The sequence below is a fragment of the Apteryx mantelli genome, chromosome 30, assembly GCF_036417845.1.
Source record: "Apteryx mantelli isolate bAptMan1 chromosome 30, bAptMan1.hap1, whole genome shotgun sequence".
NCBI lineage: Eukaryota > Metazoa > Chordata > Aves > Apterygiformes > Apterygidae > Apteryx > Apteryx mantelli.
Genome location: NC_090007.1, coordinates 3405617 through 3412091, shown reverse-complemented (window position 1 = coordinate 3412091; position 6475 = coordinate 3405617). Strand labels below are relative to the sequence as shown.

General features: G+C 43.1%; 1 long non-coding RNA gene across 1 annotated transcript; it reads left to right on the top strand.

Annotated features, from left to right (window-relative positions):
- The first annotated feature begins 665 nt into the window (after window positions 1-665).
- LOC106484484 (uncharacterized) lies at window positions 666-5035 on the top strand. Its single transcript, XR_001292570.2, has 4 exons — window positions 666-749; window positions 1186-1269; window positions 3915-3994; window positions 4923-5035. It is a non-coding gene; the product is annotated as an uncharacterized lncRNA (long non-coding RNA).
- The last annotated feature ends 1440 nt before the right edge of the window (window positions 5036-6475 follow it).

Genomic DNA, 6475 nt, shown 5'->3' with positions numbered 1-6475 from the left:
TTTCTCTTGAGAAGGAGGAGAAAATTGCATAGTTCCTGGGGAGAACAACTGCGAATCTTTTCAGTTAAACTCACAAAATTATTAATGCTGTGGTCTGTTATTCTGTCTAATCAAATATTCCGTTGCTCTGTGTTGCCAGTAGAATGTACGTGGAAAAATCAATGGCACAAAGCAATGGAAAACTTCGCTTAGGACCTCCCATTCAATTAAGATGTTACCATCTGGAAGGCAAAGGCTCCAGAGAAGGTCCCAATGTTTCACAGGCTGCAGACTCAGACCTTGCACTCAATCCAGCAGAGGCAATCGCATTTTTCCCTGAGCAAGAAGAGCAAATGGCAGTACAGACAAGCCTTCTCTCAGTCAAGATGTGCTGTCATAGTCCTGAATGTTTAACGAGCTTATCATTTGCGCATAGAGGTTGTTTATATTTGCTCAGAAGTAATCTAGGCAGCAGATACGCTGAAGGGATAGGGGACAGAAGGGAAGTTACTCTGATCCCCTCTCTTTCCATTAACATTGCCAGGTGCAACGTCTGCTCTCCAGATCACAACATGATAAGGGAGCAGAAGGAGAGCTGCGCAGTCACAACAGCTGCATCTAGCTCTGAACATTGCCTAGCTCTGGCGACCTGCCCCGTGTGTAGTCACTGTTGCCAGCCGGGAACGGGAATGAAGGAGTAGGCATACACTCTGAAGGAAAGTGAAGACTCACTCCTGCTCTGGCTTGGCTGTGCAAACGTCATGGCAGAGGTGAGTTGTGAAAATGTAGCTGTAGCTCTCCGATTTTATCAGACTCATTAGTCTTCAGCGTACCAGATTGCCCTAGGCACTGTGAGAGCTAAAATCCAAATCACGAAAGTGAACAGTTTGGTTGATTTTTGCAATGCTAATCTTAAACTATTCCTAAATAATGTGTCTCTGCTCCTCTCTCTGTAAAAATGGACATTGTGATACCCATTTCACAGGGGTACAAGACAACCAAATTAAGTGATATTTGTAGAGCTCTAGACATCCAAGAGCAAATGGAGCAAGAGAGAAGAAAAGGTTATTATCTTGTCATGTTTGGCCCGAGAGGAAGATTATCCATCTATCTTGCCAGACCTATTTATTGTCTTATTTTTTCCCATCTGATCTTCTATCATCTTTCTAATCTACTCCATCTAATCCAGCCAACATTTTATTTTAGCACAGTTCTCACTACGTGTTGATGAAGGTGTTTGGCAACAGAGGTGTGTGCATCTTTTACATAACCTGACAAAGTGCAATGCAGGTAGGTAGAACAATAGATGCTGATTAATAAATTCTCAACTTTTAAAAATAAATTAGCTGATTTTTTTCCATCACAGCTCTAGTATTTAGACAGGCAGTATATTCTTTTACCGGACTATCAATAAGGGAATGGGTTCGATAGAACTCCTTTTCCTGAGTTTTGATAGAATGGACTCCATCCTGTGTAACATGCACTGATCTAAATAATACATGTATGTTCTACTCTCTGTGAAATGTGGGTTTGTTACACAAAAAAATATGTATTTAAGTGGATGTAATGTATGTAATAAGTTTCTATGATGGGAAGTACCAAGATGCATCATTCTAATCGTATAGGATTCTGTGATAACAAATGCTAGGTGGACCATGTTTTTCAAGTACTGCTTATGATTTGGTTATACTGACTGAGAGAAAACAATGAAGTTCAAGGGTTTCCAGCCGCTTACAGAGTCCAACAACCAATTCACAGCATGCTGGACATTTTTCTGAATACCAAAGCCCCTTGCATTTTTCCTTTTCATCTATAATCAAATGGCATTTTCCCCCCTTGTTGCTAGTGAATGCATTAGGGTCTACAATTTATAATCTCCAGAGCTGTTTCCTGGAATAGATGCAAGCAGAACACTTGGTTAGGGACAGCCAGGAGGCTGGGAGAGGTGATTACCTTCAGGCAGTCTCAGTGGAACTTCCCGGGGTTTCTACAGGCACAGCCTAATGCGGGACTTACAATGCTGAACAGACTTCCATTATGGGGGCTGGCTATGTTGATGCGCATCCACACACAGAGAACTCCTTGTTAAAATGCACACCGGTAGCTCCAAAATACAGCAGCTCAGCTGGGGTTCATTAACAGCAAAATCATTCCAAGGGACATTGTTTCAGAGAGGAAAGAATTTCATTTCTTTCAGGCTTGGTTTTTAGTGGCCTATAGCCTGGAGATTTTGCTAAGGATTGTGTTTAAAGTCTAGTTAGACAGAGACTGGAGCCTAGCTAAACAGGCTTGATGAGGGCTAACTTGAGGTGTACATGCAGCATCCATCGCAATGGGACGCCAGCTTACATGAGGCATGTTATAATAATTTTGTATTAAAGAGATAGCTAAGTAAGCATGCACGTGTACTACTGGAATCCAGTGGATGATGTGAGAATTGCTCAGCTGTGTGTCAGAGATTCTGCACTGCTAATGGAGGATCTCTACCCATGACAGCAATGGGAGAGCAAGCGTGCTTTGTTCTGTGCTCAAGAGTTCCCTTTCAGCAGGCATGCAGTCCCACACCAGCAATTGCCCCAGACCTGTGCGGCTTTTGAGACAGTGAAGGGCTGCTGTGACAGAAAGAATTTTAGCCCCTTTTAATCAGCAGGTATTAGAAAAACAAAAGAATTATCACCAGTCACCAAACAAATGGGTTGCTGCACAGCTTGAGTATCAACTTTCTCTTACTTGTTTACCAGGGACCATGTACTGGAACACACAAGACATCTAATGGTTGAGTAATACACTGCAAATAAACATCTAATTACCAGGGCTAAGGGGGGAAGGAAAAAAAAAAACAATTAGGGATGATTAGTCATCTTAGCTTTGATTTCTTGTATGAAGTCTTGCATGAAAGATGCTGGTAGCTCTCATCTCACATGTATGTCACTGCTTCTCAGGAATAAGTCTGGTGCCTGTTCATTCAAAGCTCGGCTCTATTTTAAAAATCTACTCTCTCTGAAAGGGCTGTCTTTAAAAAAAAAAAATTGTACAGCAAAAGGGACAAAATTGCTCCTCAACAAAGGGGCCTATCAACAGCCTGTCAATAATGTGCCAAAGGCCAGAACCTGCCTTTCAAAGAGGCCCTGCAGCCTCAATGTGTACTTTGAGAGCAATTAAGGGACGTGAGCAACATGATGATTATCTCATGGGTGACATTTTCATTGGCTCTTTGGGAAAAGAGAGCAAGGGGTTTGAGATGGCTGTGATCAATGTTCATCCTAGTCCCACATAAATGGCAGGATAGCATGTTGTAGATGGGCCTGGAAAGCAAAATGCACAAGGAGAGGAAAGGGGTAGGAAGAGATGGGGAAGACAGGATTAAAAAAAAAACAACTACCAACAACCCACGTTACTAGAAGTCTAAAGAAGGAGCTACAGTGAGAAGTAGAAGGACATAGGCTGAGATGACCAGGGGAAAATGAGAATAGGAACAGGCAGTCAGGAGGGCTGGCAGATCTCCAGGTGCCAGGGAGGGCAGGAATAGGTGAGGGAGGGATTGCAGGATTCCTGATGGAGATGTACAGGAAGAACAGGGGAATGGTTCCCCCTGAATGAGGAGAAAGCCTGGAGAAGGTGTTGTAGACACATTGCGCTTGCACAGGCAGAATTCTATTGTCGGCATCCCGCCAAGCCTCTTCTTTTGCCTAGAGGCGACCGTGACCAGCGGTGGCATTGTCCCACGCTGAGTCCACGTTGCCATGCACATTACTTTGGTATGTCACAACTGCACTCAGAGCCAAGGAAAGGAGGAGAACAGCATTCCCAGGCAGAGACTGAAGTGATGTCTTAAGACAGAGGTGCAATTATGATTACTCTGCTTTTTTACCAGCATATTCCCATCAGTGTTGTCCACCTATCCTTCTTTCACCTCTTTTGTCTTTGTACTGCAGATACCCACAAAAGACCAGAGCTGAGTGCAGACAGCAGCGCGCAGAGGCAGGCTGTTGGACAGGAAACTAATGCCATTCAGGTGCATAAACATGACCACATGTAAGAACCTCAGCCCAGTGTCTGAACCTCTCTGTGTGGTTATTCATACCCAAGGGATAAGGAGTGCCTGGATACTAACCCAGAAACACAAGCTGGCTCAGTGGCATGACTGCAGAAGAGCTCAGCACAGACTGTATCCCGCATGGACGCTAAGGCTACAGTGTTTTCTGTTGTATTGCGCTCTGGCATGGACACTAGCGCATGCACAGGGACCAATACAAAAGTGTTTTCCAAACAGAAGCCCAAATGTTGCATGTGCCCAACCATCTGGGGCTGGGATCTGAGCAGGCCAGGCCCAGCTCCATGGACAGCAATATAAGGGTAGCTGTTTATATCAATGTAGTTAATCTTCTGAGCTTTGGCCTTTATAGATCATGTAGTCTCTTAATTTCTAATGCATAACTACATTCTTTTGGAACATGGCAAAATATTTCACAGAAAACACATATGCAAAAAATGCAGATTTGGCTACACTAAGTATTTCCCCAATTTGCTGAATTGCTTGTTTAGGAAAACAAACTTTTAAATTTTGGCAGAAGAAAACGTTACTTAATTTGCTATAAAGCAATCTCCTTCTTGCTTTTCATTTTATGAAAAAAATTTAAAATGTTAATGTTGAGCAAAAGTAAAACTATTTTTAAATAGTTGGAAATCTTCCCTTCCCCAAAAGATACTGTTACATATCCAGCTCCTATCTTTTCCAGTGATGCATGTATCAGCACATATAAACATGCACTCATGTGTGCTTCTGCATTTATACACACATGCTGTGCAAACAATTTCAAGCAGATCCAAGCAATAGACATAAGCTTCTGCTCTGCAGACTCCAGGATTGTCTCTTGAAGAGGATCTTAATAAAAATAATGTTATGTTACTAGCTAAACATTGGGAATAACTCTCCATCATAGGCAAAGTATTCTGAAGACAGAAATCAACTGACACATTCAGTCTGGAGGAATCCCCCAGGGTACCAGCAGGATGCATTAACAGTGCATTTCTCCAGTGAGACGTGATGGGAAGAGCACAGAGCAAAAAGAAGGTAAAGTGGTAAAAAACAGCTTGTATTTTTAGACCCCAGTCTCCCACAGAAATCTTTAGAGATGCTGAGCTCTCCACTTCTGAAAATTGGGTCTCTTATTTACAAGCAGAAATAATGTTTTAGGAGCCCAGCTTAGATTCCTGGGTTTTTTTGGTTTGGTTTTAAGTTGTCCATATGATTTTTCTCTGGACCAGTTTGCTGTCCTGATAATTAATCTAGCTAATGGTTGTTTTTTTCCTTCATCAGCAGTTTTGTTTTTTGTTAACACAAGCAGAGAGAAGATGAAGAAACAACCTCTCCAAGGATACAGACTGACAGTAATACTGCCATCTGACTAGAAAGAACTCAGACATACGCATAATCCTCAGGAAAATTCATCTCCACCCTCCCAGCAGACCCTGGTGAGAGCCCTTGAAGTGGTAATTAAAGTCTATTGAGTGGCAACTGCACCTGTTTAGAAAGAAGAGTGTGGGTAAGAGGTGCACAAAGGGAGATGAGCAGCACAGGGAGAGTGTGCGAGAGAGGAGCTGCTAGAGGTGGGGAAGAAGGGAAGTGGAAAGAGGAAAAAATGCACTCATTGGAGAAGCCAATCCAATAAGATGTATATTTTCCATTCTTCCCTTTATTTGCTTTCTGTCTGCTCTCTTACACCCCTTCACACATGCAGCTAGCTTCTGCCCCACTCTCACACTCACTGATGGAAACTCCAGGGGGCTTTCCCCAGCTAGCCTGAGCACTGGACCAGCTGCTCATCTGTGTAAATCAACATAGTTTCACTAAAGTCCTTGTGGAGTTACAATCAGCTAGTGCTTATTTACGCCCGCTGAAGATCCGTCCCAGTGACGCTTATTAACAGCCACTGGGCTCCTCAGACTGGCAGCTGGGACATGCCAGTTCTTGTCCCCTGCACTGTCTTTTTTCCTAGAATAGAACACTTCCCTTTGTGTCAGCTTTGTCACCCCAGTATAAATCCTACAGCATCTGGGATGAAGAAATCAGAGATGTTTCTAGATATAGGCAGATGTGTCTGAGAGCAGAGTCTAGGCAGAAACTGAGTGAAACAGAAGAAACTGGGGAGGTGCTTAAAAAGAGACAATGCCATGTTTAATGTCCATGTTTGGCTTCCAAATGTTCTGAACCAGTGTCACGCTCAAACTTTCCCAGGGACTGTAGGTGGGGCCATGAGAAATGGACTTATTCATAAATACTATTCGTAACTGGATCTTTCCATAGTCTTGCAAACTACCACTGACCCAAGGACCACAAATAGGGGAACCACTGATGTATCCAGTGAATTGACCCTTCGTAGTTAGTTGATAAAGACTTGCAGGCTGAATTCTGTGCTAGCATAGCAATGTGGCAGCTCTACTAGCTTCAACAGAGCAATGCTGACTTGTGTCACCAGATAATTGCATATTGGTG